This window comes from Engystomops pustulosus, chromosome 1 (genome assembly GCF_040894005.1).
Source record: "Engystomops pustulosus chromosome 1, aEngPut4.maternal, whole genome shotgun sequence".
NCBI classification, from domain to species: domain Eukaryota; kingdom Metazoa; phylum Chordata; class Amphibia; order Anura; family Leptodactylidae; genus Engystomops; species Engystomops pustulosus.
This window is the reverse complement of record NC_092411.1, coordinates 104,963,796-104,979,329: the sequence shown is the minus strand read 5'-3', so window position 1 is coordinate 104,979,329 and position 15,534 is coordinate 104,963,796. Positions and strand designations below refer to the sequence as shown.

Sequence of the window (15,534 nt, the reverse complement as noted above, 5' to 3'; positions counted from 1 at the left end):
ATAGAACTTGAGCAGTCCACAACTGTAAATGATGGACCCTTTATAATTTGCCCCCCTAATTGGGTATGGTAGCACTATAATACAACGCCTTAAGGCATGCAATTCAACAGGCATCAACCAAACAGTATATATCCAAATGGGTTGCCGTAGATACACCACAAAGGACATGTGGGCCATATTGGCTATATTGACTAGTGATACTGCAGGTTCAAGGCAGCCACAACTATAGTATCACTCTTAAATACCTCTCACAATCAGATACCCAAAAACCTAAACCCAAAAACTGGGACTGTCCCACCGAATCCAGGGCAGTTGGAAAATATGCTTTTGACACATAGAAATGTTTTCAATGTCTTCTTCTGACCCCTTTGTGATGGGTTGCTAAGCCATGCTCAGAGGATCTTCCGGAGCAGTGCAGGGTGCTCGAGATTCAAGAAGAATGTCCTCCACTTTTAAAGAATCTGGCACACCCTGCACACTTCTCAGGCATTTTGATAAATGTGGACCAATGCCAGAATACTTGAGTAATTTCCACCTGAAATGCTGTGTGGTACATTTAATGAGGTTTTAGACCATTTTTAGGCCATTTCCCGACTTGTGCAAAACAGTTCAAAGGTTTACCGAACTTGGTAAAATAAGACGTGGCCTCGTATGAAATAGCTTGTGCACCATTCTGTGAACCAGAAAATGTATCTACACTTTTATTTACCTTCTGAACATTCTACTAATATCTGGCACATAGAAAAAGAGAGTTGAGACAGATCAGAAATGAGAGATGATGAGATCTATGAGATACATATAACAGACAATGGCACTCTCCAGCTCTGCTGCCACTGGGAAGGGATTGGATTAGAAAGCAATTATAGGGAAACAAATCTATATAATTACATTTTTTACATAATTACCGTTTTTGAAGCTCTCTGCTGTTCCTACCGTGACCAGCTCCTGAGGTAGGCTATTGCAGGGATTTACAGTTCTCACAATAAAAAAGCACTGCCGCTTTTCTGTACAATCCCATGAGTTACAGTCTTGTTATACAGAGGTTCTATTCCCAGCTGCCCCTACTGTATGCTCTATTGGTTGTATGGGGCTTCACACACAGAGGATGTATCCAGTGGCACAGAGGAGCAGGGAATTTATCATACGCCTGTGCATGAGCACTGATGTATGGTAAATGTCCCCCTATGTCTATGTGCACGAGGGCTGGTGCTATTATGACTAAATGGACAATGAGAGCTATGTAGCCTAAATTGTAATATCCAGGTGATGGTAAGATGGCAATATCCAGGTGTCAGTGTATTCATATATAGGCGTTCCCTTACTTAAGAACACCCGGCTTACAGATGACCCTTAGTTACAAACGCACCTCTGGATGCTGGTAATTTACTGTACTTTAACCTTAGGCTACGCTGATCAGCTGTAACAGTTACCAAAGGTGTCTGCAATGAAGCTTTTTTGTTAATCCTGGTGACAATCCAACATTTTTAAAATCCAATTGTCACAGAGAACAAAAAAATTTGGCTGGGGTTATAATTATAAAATATACAGTTCCGACTTACATACAAATTCAACTTCAAGCACAAATCTACAGAACCAATCTTGTACGTAAGCTGGGGACTTCTTGTATGTGTATTCAACATCCCAACAGAAATATCTAAAACCAGATATTTTCGTATTTGTTTAATATAGGGAATGCAAATATTTACTAAAATAGACAGATTATAGATCATCATATAGTACTGAACAATGGAGTGAATGGAACAGCTGGTCACAAATGCACAGCCACTCCATTCACTTCTATGGGATTGGAGGGGATAGTGAAGTACAGTGTATGACTATCTCTGTTAGTCTCATAACTTACAAATGTTATGGAGTGAACCCAGACCGCAAAGTTTGAGTTTGTACTGAACTTTACAGATTCGGGTCCCTCAGACCTTACTCCCTGGTGAGCACCGACCCTCCCTAAAATGGCAGCGCTCAGATGATGGGCATTTCTGGCGAGAGTATGGTACCTGGACCCAATCAGTACCTATAACTTTCAATTATCTTACCCACAGGATAATCATTGAATCATTATGGAGGAGCCACACTGCTGGCAATTCCCCATGGTCAAGTTTTTCAGCCAATCAAGCGCACTGATACTGTTTTATTAAGCAAGGTACTTTTGGCAGTGTGCACAGGTACCAAATCCTGCTGGAAAATTCTATCTCCAAATGCCAACGGTTAGGATGAGGGGAATCCATACAGCACACTACCTGATAAAGTAAAGAAGTCTATGTCTCATTTTTTCATGAAGCCCGAACTATTGATCTGACCTATTGCTTTGGGGTTAGTGGAAATAGAAAAGGTACGTCAGGGAAGCTTACAATGCTGTTTTATTTTTTGCTTTTGTTATCGGTATGTGAGCTGTGCTTACAGGCACCATGGGATGACCCAAGGAAATGCACTCATATTGTGCAGGGAGCCTTGTAAAACCCTGGAATGCAGATACATATAAATGGAATCTTCAAGAAAATGTCTAATTGTAAAAAATTAATTAAGCACATTTTGTGGACACAGTAACATTTGATAAATGATCACGATGGGAATAAATCCCTGAACAGAACAGAAGGACTTTGCTTATGCCGAAACTTATCATTGTCCATCATTAACTTGTTCTCTCTGCTTTCGTGATGTGTTATACCTGTTGGAAGATTTTTAGCAGTTTTTAAGAGCACATTAATTACAATAAATCTGCATATAAAGATGTCTGGAAATTTCACAAATTTAATGCTAATGTTTAAATTTAGACCCAGGAACAGTAAAGGATGGCCAGAACAGATGGATGTACTTCAGCAGATTGAGCTTTCTTGCTAGATTGGATCTGAATAAAAGAGATATCAGTTTCTGAAGGCTAATTGAAAATGTATCTGTAGCAGATCTAAATTAATTCAGCATTAGTATCCTGATGTCTTAAAATGGGTTCTCTTCTTAAGACAGATGTACCCTTCAACCTTAAACAGTTGTTGTGACCCAGGGTCAGGTCCCTACTAAATCATTCTGGGTAAACACTATGGTGTTAGGGTGTTGGGACTGGTCATCCCTGTGTCCCACATTTGCTAAAAACAGTGCAAACAGCACTATGTGCCGTTTGCCTGTTTATAATCCAGAGGGCACCAGATTCAGGATTTCTGGCACCTGTTCTTCATTAATCTGGTGCACTCTGGACATCTCTGACAACAGCAACTTTTTTTGGTGCACCTTTAACATGTGGTTTGCGACACACTTTTGTCGGACTTTGCATGTTAAGTGTCTGCCACTGTCCTGCTGTGCACTGGAACTCCAAGTGATGACATTTGTGTCATGTGAAGAATAGTGCAGCCGCGACACAAAAGGGTCACGAGTGGCCCATCTGTCGTGCGGGCACTTCTTAAATACATGTGCAAGCAGTTTGCACATGAAAGAACCTACAACAACGGACAGAAAACTGATGCAAGGTCCTAAGTAAATGTGCCCCTTTGTGTTCTACTCATAACAGTGTAAAGCCCAAGATATTCATGTACTAATCAAACAGGATAGGGCCACTATGACCACCCAGATAGGCCTTAGACTAACGCCACTCCACTCCTGGGCTATAACTCTCCTAATCTCTGTTGGGCCCTGGCAGGCTTATGTATTGTACATCGCCTTCTTGTTGTAATATTATTAATCAACTGAAAACTAGCAGAAAATGTTAAATTCCTTTTCAGCACCACCACAGGGGACATTAAGCATTACATATTGGGGCACATTTGATAAGTATATATGAAACTGCACTCAAAGTAATCTGCCCGGGTTTAATGCAGTGTTCATTAAGAACCTGCATGGAAATCATGCATCTGTCGCTTCTCTGCGCTAGCCCTACAGAGTTCAACTTTTTTGTGGTACTCCTTTAACATAGGGAGCGCAACAAACTTTGCATGTTTAAACTGGCACACGGTCCGACTGAATGCCGGAATGCCCCCTAATTTGTGTTGCATGGTGGCTAGCACGGGTGCCATGGCCCTCCATCCGGTGCCTGACATGTTGTCTCCGGACTCCTCCAAGCAGCTGCAGGTCTTCCTACTTCTTATAAGGACTTTGTGGATGTTTTGTCTGAGAAGCAAGTAGAGATTCTTCCACCGCACCGTTCGTACTACTGCTCCATTGACCTGCTGCCGGGTACATCTCCTCCATGAGGTTGGGTATACCCATTATCTGTGCCTGAAACCACAGCTATGTCGACCTACATCAAGGAGAATTTGCAGAAGGAATTCATCCACAAGTTGTCTTCCCCTGCCGGTGCTGGATTCTTCTTTGTGGCTAAGAAGGATGGTTCCCTCCGTCCGTGCATTGAGTACCGCGGCCTCATTAAAGTCACTGTGAAAAACCGTTACCCTTTGTCTCTCATGACTGAACTTTGTGATCGAATTCTGGGTGCCAAGGTTTTCACCAAGCTAGATCTGCGGGGTGCATATAACCTCATCCGCATACATGAAGGCAATGAATGGAAGACAGCCATAAATACTCGTGACGGACATTTTGAGTATCTTGTAATGAACCCAGCAATGTTCCAGGAATTTGTCAGCAATATCTTCTGAGATTTACTCTACACGTGTGTCGTTGTCTACTTGGTTGATATTCTGGTGTTTTCTCCTGATCTGCTGTCTCATCAGGTTCATGTCCGCGAAGTTCTCAGGCACCCTGTTCTCGAGAAATGCCAGTTTCATCAGAGTAGCCTCCCATTACTGTGATACATTATTTCTGGCAAAGGACTACAGATGGATCCTGCCAAGCTGTCTGTCGTGCTTCAGTGGCCTAGCCCAGTGGGACTACATGCCATACAGAGATTTTTGGGTTTTGCCAATTATTACTGGCAATTTTTTCCACATTTCTACTCTCTTGTATATTCTATTGTGGCGCTGACCAAGAAGAACGCCAATTGTAGACTCTGGCCTCTGGCAGATGAAGAAGCTTTCTCTAAGCTGAAGGCCTGATACTGAGAAACCATTCCTGCTAGAGGTCAATGCCTCATCCATTGGTGCTGGAGTTATTCTCATCCAGAAAGGGCCCAAAGGTCAAACACTTATCTGGGGCTTCTTCTCTAAAACCTTCTCAGCCGCAGAGAGGAAGTATTCCATTTGGAACTTCTAGCCATAAAGCTTGCTTTGGAGGAATGGTGCTTTCTTCTGGAAGGAGCTCATCATCCGGCCTATATCTGCACTGAAGAAGAATCTCCTGTACCTCCAGACCGCTCAGTGTCTGAACTTGCTGGTCCCTCTTCTTTTCCCGGTTGAACTTCTTGATTCACTTACGCCCAGCCGAGAAGAACATCAAAGCTTATGCCCTCTCTTGTGCCTCTGATATTGTTGGGGAAGAACCGGCTCCTCATCATATCATTCCTCCGGAACGTCTGGTTGCTGCTGCTCCTGTGGACCTACGGCAGCTTCCTCCTGGCAGGATCTATGTCCGACCAGCTCTTTGGAAGAGGATACTAACTTGGGGACACTGGTTTTGTGTGGCTAGGCACCCTGGGGTGCAGAGGTCTATGACTCTCATAACTCTCTACTACTGGTGGCCAGATCTGGTCAAGGACATTCAAGAATTTGTGAGTTCCTGTGCTTCCTGTGCCTGCAACAATTGGTAATTTCTCAAGCCAGCAGGTCTGCTCCTGCCATTGCCGATACCCAGTTGCCCATGGACTCACATAAATATGGACTTTCTTACGGGTCTTCCATCTTCTAGTACCTTATAGATGACAATCTCTTCCTTCAGGAGGACTTTAATCCGGGTTCTCTGACGTATCATGGCTGAATTCACAGCCAGATCTTCAGCTCGGTGCAGCACATCTCCACCTGGTGTCCCTAGAAATACCACAGTCATTTACAGTACGAAGTCTCCTGGTTAACAACACTGTGCTCCTAAATAATATATACCCTTCACAACACAACTGACCACACTCTCCCCTACATATAAAACATCCCTTCATTATTATATATATTCTACTGGAATTATAGCATGCACAGCACTCCAATCAATATACAACACACTAATTTATTAATACAGACCCCCCCAACATATGTTTTACATGATGCAAAGTAATCTATTGTATCCTATAACTAACATATCCTACCCTGTTATTATGTTACATATGATTTTACATAAAGTGCTCCCCTGACCAATGTAAATATATAGCACCCCCTAATAAATATATACTGTATATATACATATATATATATACACTCACCAGCCACTTTACTAGGTACACCATGCTAGTAACGGGTTGGACCCCCTTTTGCCTTCAGAACTGCCTCAATTCTTCGTGGCAGAGATTCAACAAGGTGCTGGAAGCATTCCTCAGGGATTTTGGTCCATATTGACATGATGGCATCACACAGTTGCCACAGATTTGTCGGCTGCACATCCATGATGCGAATCTCCCGTTCCACCACATCCCAAAGATGCTCTAATGGATTGAGATCTGGTGACTGTGGAGGCCATTTGAGTACAGTTAACTCATTGTCATGTTCAAGAAACTAGTCTGAGATGATTCCAGCTTTATGACATGGCGCATTATCCTGCTAAAAGTACCCATCAGATGTTAGGTACATTGTGGTCATAAAGGGATGGACATGGTCAGCAACAATACTCAGGTAGGATGTGGCATTGCAATGATGCTCAATTGGTACCAAGGGGCCCAAAGAGTGCCAAGAAAATATTCCCCACACCATGACACCACCACCACCCGCCTGAACCGTTGATACAGGGCAGGATGGATCCATGCTTTCATGTTGTTGACGCCAAATTCTGACCCTACCATCCGAATGTCACAGCAGAAATCGAGACTCATCAGACCAGGCAACGTTTTTCCAATCTTCTACTGTCCAATTTCGATGAGCTTGTGCAAATTGTAGCCTCAGTTTCCTGTTCTTAGCTGAAAGGAGTGGCACCCGGTGTGGTCTTCTTCTGCTGTAGCCCATCTGCCTCAAAGTTCGACGTACTGTGCATTCAGAGATGCTCTTCTGCCTACCTTGGTTGTAACGGGTGGCGATTTGAGTCACTGTTGCCTTTCTATCGAACCAGTCTGCCCATTCTCCTCTGACCTCTGGCATCAACAAGGCATTTCTGCCCACAGAACTGCCACTCACTGGATGTTTTTCTTTTTCGGACCATTCTCTGTAAACCCTAGAGATGGTTGTGCATGAAAATCCAAGTAGATCAGCAGTTTCTGAAATACTCAGACCAGCCCTTCTGGCACCAACAACCATGCCATGTTCAAAGGCACTCAAATCACCTTTCTTCCCCATACTGATGCTCGGTTTGAACTGCAGGAGATTGTCTTGACCATGTCTACATGCCTAAATGCACTGAGTTGCCGCCATGTGATTGGCTGATTAGAAATTAAGTGTTAACGAGCAGTTGGACAGGTGTAACTAATAAAGTGGCCGGTGAGTGTATATATATATATATATATATATATATATATATATAGATATATATATATATTTTTTTTAATATAGCCCTGCCCTCATATATTTAAAGGCCTCGTTATTCACCCCCCCCCACACACACACACACACACACACCCCAATTAAATTATATACAGCTCCCATATACAGCTTAAAATAAATCTGGCCCCACAAATACAGCACCCTCCCAGCTTAGTAATCTACCGTATCCCATCAGGGCCGGCTCCAGGTTTCAGTGGGCCCTTGGCGACAGAGCCTCAGTGGGCCCCTTTGCAGTCAACTCGCGTAACGGCATGGATTCATTATATACAGCCCAGCCCCATCCTCGGCCCCAATACATTATATGCAGCCCCCTCCTCGCCCCCAATACATTATATGCAGCCCCTTTATCGCCCCCAATACATTAAATGCAGCCCCATCCTGACCCCCAATACATTATATGCAGCCCCCTCCTCGCCCCCAATACATTATATGCAGCCCCCAATACATTATATGCAGCCCCCTCCTTGCCTCCAATACATTATATGCAGCCCCCTCCTGACCCCCAATACATTATATGCAGCCCCCAATTCATTATATGCAGCCCCCTTCTGAGCCCCAATACATTATATGCAGCCCCATCCTGACCCCCAATATATAATATGCAGCCCCCTCCTGACCCCCAATACATTATATGCAGCCCCCTCCTGACCCCCAATACATTATATGCATCCCCCAATACATTATATGCAGCCCCCAGATTTCACATTATAATCAAGCCCCCTTCCCCACATGGATTACATACATCCCCCTCCTCATGTCCCATTCATTACTAACAGCCCCTACACTAGTAAATAGGACCATTCAAAATAAAAGAATAATACTTACCTCAGGCTTCTGCTCAGGTCCGGAGCTTCCCCCACTCCGTCTTCCTTCTCCTTCCGGCAGCCTCACAGCGCTTCATCCCGCGGTCACAGGTTCCTCTAGCGTCGCGTTCATAACGTGACGCTAGCGCATAGGGGGCGGCCCTTGGCCACGAGTGGGCCCTCCCAGCAGCGGGGGGCGGCACTTGCCCGGGTTTGCCGGGTGCTGGCGCCGGCCCTGTTTCCCATAAACAGCCTCCCAGCTTAGTAATATACTGTATCCCATATACACTCCTCCCAGCTTAGTAATATAATGTATCCCATATACAGCCCTCCCCAGCTTAGTAATATATTGTATCCCATATACAGCCCTCCCCAGCTTAGTAATATACTGCACCCCATATACAGCCTCCCAGCTTAGTAATATACTGTATCCCATATACAGCCCTCCCCAGCTTAGTAATATACTGTACCCCATATACAGCTCTCCCCAGCTTAGTAATATACTGTATCCCATATAAAGTCCCCCCCAACTTAGTAATATACTGTATCCCATAGACAGCCTCCCTCCAGCTTAGTGATATACTGTATCCCATAGACAGCCCCCCTCCAGCTTAGTAATATACTGTATACCACCAGCTGAAATCTGGCCCCATATAATATATACAGCCCCCCACAGTATAAAACGATTCTGACCCCATATAAAATACACAGCACCCCACCACCCACAATATAAAACGATTCTGGACCCTTATAAAATACACAGCACCCCCCGCCACAGAATAAAGTGATTCTGGCCACCTATAAATAATCTAAATATATACAGGAGCATCCCAACCCCTACCACGTTATATTAGTATTTGCCCCTTATTGACCAAATTTAATTAAGAGGTGTACATGAGAAATAATAAAAATAATACTCACCTCAAGGCATGTTGCTCCCACTGTGCGGCTCCCGTCTCCTCGCGGCTCTTCTGTGAGCCGCAGCTCCTCACAGTGACACAGGCATTGTGACGTCATCATCCACCGCCTGTGTCCCTGTATAGAACGGAGCGACGCCAGCATCCAGATAGGCCAGCGCCACTCCACATATAAATCGCGTCTGTCTTTTAAAGAGACAGGCGCAATTTATTTAGCTGGTGGGCGATTCGGGTGTCAATGGGCACCCAAATCGTCCACATTAGAGCGGCAAATTTCGCTGCTGTTGAAAGGGCCCTGTATAAGCACCTCACTACAATAATAATAATCTTTATTTATTTAGCACAATCAAATTCCATAGCACTTTACAAATCATAAAGCCACTTTAATGAATCTGATGGGCAGAGGAGCTCCAAAAATAAACAAATAACTGTCCAAAGGAGCTTGTCTAATGATAAATAATGATAAATAACCCCATAAGTGATTGATTCCGGATGATAAATCTGGTCTATTTTGATACTGTTTATTCTAACTTTGCAGCTCCTATTAGTTGACTTAGTTTATGGCACACAATTTGGTGGAGAGGAAAAAACTGGTAAAAAAATTGTTTTAATCCTCTTGCACAAATAATATTAATCTATATAACATTTGTTGATATGTTAGGTATACTGTAAACTACTATAGATACAAAAAAAACGTTCTTGTTCTTGCTATTCATTCAGCCTATTTATAATAAACCTTTTCTTGGCATCTCATTTACTTTGAGTCACCAGGCAATCTAGTAGGAGTGGTTTGATATAAACATGTTTCCTTCCTGCTTGGGAATAAAAGAAAAAAAAAATGGAGTCAAACTGGTTTAACACCAGGAGGTGGATGTGCTTGGCATGTGGAAAAGACGCTGCTGTGGAGTGAAATAAGGAAGGTATGATATATTTGCAGTGTGAAACTATGTTACTGAAGGTAAGACGTGTCCCGTAGGCTTCTGGTTTCAACAGAGGCCACCCTATTTTCTTAAAATTTGTTTACCAGCATAGTGCCAGTGAACCATGTCCTGGCCTCTTTCACAGTAACACACCTGCTATTTAGGATATCTTAGTGTAACAATCAGCTTCCTTTTCTACCTTACCTTGTCTGCTTTGTTTAAATTACACAGATATAGTACTTGTTACCATGATCTAAGGTAGGTTAGCATGTTTGTTTAAGAAAAGAGGTTGCCCTTTGGAAGCAAACACTGAAGCTTCCAATAGAATGACAGCAAGCAGAGATCTAGAAAACCATGAGGAATTAATACATACTGCACACTGTTGCAATTTACACAAGTTGGTCCTTGAATGTCTCAAAAATTATTATCAAGGGGTGTCCACACATCAAAACAATTAACCCCTTCAGGACAGCCTATTTTGTCTTCTAGGACACAGACCCATTTTTCAAATCTGCCCTGTGTCACTATAAGTGGTTATAGCTTTGGAACACCATAACATATCCAGGGGGTTTTGAGATTGTTTTCTCGTGACACATTGTACTTCAAATTAGTGTAAAAAGTTGGATGATATATTTTGCGTATGAGGCTTAGAATTTAGGTGCCATTTTTCACATTTTTATGAAAATCAACAAAACCCATATTTAGATGGACCTGCTCAACTTTCAATTGATTGTGAGACGCCTAATTAATAGCAAGACTAGTAAATTACCCCATTATGCAATCTACACACTTGTTAAACATTTAGGTGTTTTATAGGGGTTAAAACAAAATGGAGGTGTGGTCTACAAATTGTAACATTTTTGGACAATACATTCATTTTGGGTGGAAAATTAAACAATGGATTAAATGACAAAAAGTTATTATACGCAATTTATCCTGAGTACACCCCATATGTGGTGGTAGCCTGCTGTAAGGGCACAGGGTCGGGCTAAGAATGGAAGGAGGCGCCATCCAGAGTAGATTTGCATTGTCAAATTGTACAGGTTACAATTTTTTTTTCTTTTTTTTTAACATGGACCTGGGCTTATTTTTTGCCACATGAGATGTACTTTTTTGGTACATAATTTTTGGGCATCTATAGCTAATTGATAAGATTTTATTAACTCCTTGTTGGTAAAGGAAATGAAAATCATAAATTTTTGGTAAGAATTTTTTTGTTTTGTTTTTCTGGCCGTTCACCATACCTTAAAAATATGTTATTTTTATTCTATGGGTCACCACGATTATGAAAATACCAAATTTTTACATTTTTTCCCAATTTTACTGAATAAAAACTAATTTGGAGAAAATGTTGTAGATTTTAGCATCACTGTATTTTCCAATACATAACTTTTTTCATTTTTGGCCAACAAATCTGTTTAAGGGCTTATTTTTCACGATAAGCTTCCTTTTTAGTGGTCTTTTATAGGATGCAACATTTTTTTAAATGATAATAATTAAAAACGATCTTTTTTCAAATTTTTTGGTTTTTCTTTATGGCGGTCACCATGTGGGTCCAATAATGATTTTTGTTTTATTATACTCTTTGTTACGGACGCAGCCATATCAGATATGTGGCGGGGGGTGTTGTATTCTATTCAATTTACTGAATAAAAATTTTGAGAAAATCTTGTTCATTTTAGCATCACCATCTTTTCAGATGCATAACTTTTATATTTTTCAGCTGACAAATCTGGTCAAAGGCTTTCTTTTTGCTAAAGGAGTTGTTCTTTTTAGTGGTTTTATTTTGAGGCACATAACTTTTTTAAAATCACTTTTTAGAGCATTTTTTTACGGGTATTAATTTAAAATTATCTTTTTTGGGAGGGTGGGGGGGTTGCAACATTCACCTCGTGGGTCCAATAATGATTCTTTTTAATTATAAAGATTGTTATGGATGCATCCATACTAAATATGTGTGGGTGTACTTTATTGAGTGTTTATATGGGATTGTGTTATATTAGGGGAATTTATTTATTTTTATTTATTTTAATGTTTTAAACTTTTTTTTTTTTGCTTTTTTTACTTTATACAAATGTCGCTGGTTCAAGTTCAATACACTGCACTACAATACTAATATATTATAGTGCAGTGTAAACTGTCTGGCATGCGCAGACAGTTAGCAGTTAAAACCAGAAGGGGTCTGACTGCCGGGAACATGAACAGCCCCGGTGCACTTGGCTGACCTCAGGGCTGGCCAGAAGACGATCAGATTCCCCAGTAAGGAGCACAGGGGATACATTCACTTGTGGGAAGACCCTTGCACGCGGCGGTCAGGGGTTAACACTCACGTTTGGAACCGGCTCTGGTCGCGGGTGTGAGAGCACTGTGTCATCTGTGTTACACAGCTGACACCCCCTGCACCTGATGCCAGCTCCATTCAGGATTCACTGCCAGAAAAGGGACGTAATAGAACGTCCCAGTGTGGGAAGTAGCTGTGTAAATTGACAAAGATATTTTATTCAAAAATCACATAATAAAAACAATTAAAATGTCCCAGAAATCACCCGGAGTAAATACTAACCTCTCCCATTGCCGGGATAAAGTTCAACATGTGGCAATAAAAAGAAGATTATAGAATTTAATTACCCTCAGCAGAAGAAGTAAAAGCACAATGGTACAAAGTATAAAGAAATGTATACCTTATTAGAGATGAGCGAACATGCTCGTCCGAGCTTGATGCTCGGTCGAGCATTAGGGTACTCGAAACTGCTCGTTACTCGGACGAATACTTCGCCCGCTCGAGAAAATGGCAGCTCCCGCCGTTTTGCTTTTTGGCGGCCAGAAACAGAGCCAATCACAAGCCAGGAGACTCTGCACTCCACCCAGCATGACGTGGTACCCTTACACGTCGATAGCAGTGGTTGGCTGGCCAGATCAGGTGACCCTGGGATAGACTAGCCGCTGGCCGCGCTGCTCGGATCATTCTGTCTCTGGATGCCGCTAGGGAGAGAGCTGCTGCTGCTCAGGGAAAGCGTTAGGGTGTTCTATTAGCTTACTGTTAGGCAGGAGTGATTCTCAAAGAACCCAACAGCCCTTCTTAGGGCTACAATAACGTTCTACTTTTTTTATTTTAATTTGCATATTTTACCATTTTGTGAGGAATTAGCAGGGGGACTTGCTACCGTTGTGTTTAGCTCTTAGTGGCACACATATCCATAGCAAAGACCGAAGTGGGAAAATTCAGTAGGGGTTGGATTTCTATTAGGCAATAACTCAGTGTCATCTCATCTGGCATAGTACTGTGCTTCCTTTGATACTTGGCTAGAAAATAGCCATAGGAGAATACAAACAGCTTCTTGAAGCCTACAGTAGCGTTCTATATATTTGATTTCTGGTTGATCTGCTGGTGGCTGTAGTTTCTGCAGTGCATGTACTTGCCAATTCTGAGCAATTTGTAGTGAGACTTGCGACCGCTGTGTTCTGCGCTTAGTGGCGCACATATCCATAGCAAAGGCTGAAGTGGCAAAATTCAGTAGGGGTTGGATTTCTATTAGGCAATAACTCAGTGTCATCTCATCTGGCATAGTACTGTGCTTCCTTTGATACTTGGCTAGAAAATAGCCATAGGAGAATACAAACAGCTTCTTGAAGCCTACAGTAGCGTTCTATATATTTGATTTCTGGTTGATCTGCTGGTGGCTGTAGTTTCTGCAGTGCATGTACTTGCCAATTCTGAGCAATTTGTAGTGAGACTTGCGACCGCTGTGTTCTGCGCTTAGTGGCGCACATATCCATAGCAAAGGCTGAAGTGGCAAAATTCAGTAGGGGTTGGATTTCTATTAGGCAATAACTCAGTGTCATCTCATCCGGCATAGTACTGTGCTTCCTTTGATACTTGGCTAGAAAATAGCCATAGGAGAATACAAACAGCTTCTTGATCTTGAAGCCTACAGTAGCGTTATATATATTTGATTTCTGGTTGATCTGCTGGTGGCTGTAGTTTCTGCAGTGCATGTACTTGCCAATTCTGAGCAATTTGTAGTGGGACTTGCGACCGCTGTGTTCTGCGCTTAGTGGCGCACATATCCATAGCAAAGGCCGAAGTGGCAAAATTCAGTAGGGGTTGGATTTCTATTAGGCAATAACTCAGTGTCATCTCATCCGGCATAGTACTGTGCTTCCTTTGATACTTGGCTAGAAAATAGCCATAGGAGAATACAAACAGCTTCTTGATCTTGAAGCCTACAGTAGCGTTCTATATATTTGATTTCTGGTTGATCTGCTGGTGGCTGTAGTTTCTGCAGTGCATGTACTTGCCAATTCTGAGCAATTTGTAGTGGGACTTGCGACCGCTGTGTTCTGCGCTTAGTGGCGCACATATCCATAGCAAAGGCCGAAGTGGCAAAATTCAGTAGGGGTTGGATTTCTATTAGGCAATAACTCAGTGTCATCTCATCTGGCATAGTACTGTGCTTCCTTTGATACTTGGCTAGAAAATAGCCATAGCAATAGGATAGCATTGTTTGGTTTTAAAAACTCAAAAAAAAACAAAAAACACAAAAAAAAAAAAAAAAACACAAAAAAACCCAAAAAAAAGTAAAAAAAAAAATAAAGTTATAACTCTCATTTTAAAAATGTTTAACCCGAGGGCTAGGGGTAGAGGACGAGGGCGGGGACGTGGGCGTCCAACTACTGCAGGGGTCAGAGGCCGTGGTCCTGGGCGGGGTGAGACACCACCTGCTGATGAGGGAGCAGGGGAACGCCGCAGAGCTACACTCCCTAGGTTCATGTCTGAAGTTACTGGGACTCGTGGTAGAGCACTGTTGAGGCCAGAACAGTGCGAACAGGTGATGTCGTGGATTGCTGACAATGCTTCGAGCAATTTGTCCACCACCAGTCAGTCTTCCACGCAGTCCACCCATGTCACCGAAATTGCCACTCCTCCAGCTCCTGCACCTCAGCCTCCTCCCCCCCAGTCTGCCCCCTCCCAGGAAAATTTGGCATTTGAACCGGCATACTCTGAGGAACTGTTTTCTGGACCCTTCCCACAGTCACAAACCACTTGTCCGGTTGCTGCTGAGCAATTTTCCGATGCCCAGGTTTTCCACCAGTCACAGTCTGTGGGTGATGATGACCTTCTTGACGTAGTGGAAGTGTGTAAAGAGGTGTCCGACGATGAGGAGACACGGTTGTCAGACAGTGGGGAAGTTGTTGTCAGGGCAGGAAGTCCGAGGGGGGAGCAGACTGAGGGATCGGAGGATGATGAGGTGACAGACCCAAGCTGGGTTGAGAGGCCGGGTGAACACAGTGCTTCTGAGACGGAGGAGAGTCCTCGACCTGAACAGGTTGGAAGAGGCAGTGGTGGGGCCAGACGGAGAGGCAGGGCCAGAGCTGGTGCATCAGC

General features: G+C 42.9%; 1 protein-coding gene across 5 annotated transcripts in view; it reads left to right on the top strand.

The window, feature by feature from the left end:
• Positions 1-15,534, top strand: part of SYK (spleen associated tyrosine kinase) — a 174,022-nt gene that overhangs the window by 81,696 nt on the left and 76,792 nt on the right. The window contains exon 1 of one of the 5 annotated variants that reach the window (XM_072150769.1): positions 10,033-10,148. The exons of 2 other annotated variants lie outside the window; for them this stretch is intronic. The gene's annotated coding sequence lies outside the window, so the exon portion shown is untranslated. Of the gene's footprint in view, positions 1-10,032; positions 10,187-15,534 lie in introns of those variants that run through there. 2 more of the 5 variants (XM_072150767.1, XM_072150768.1) reach the window with 2 other exon arrangements.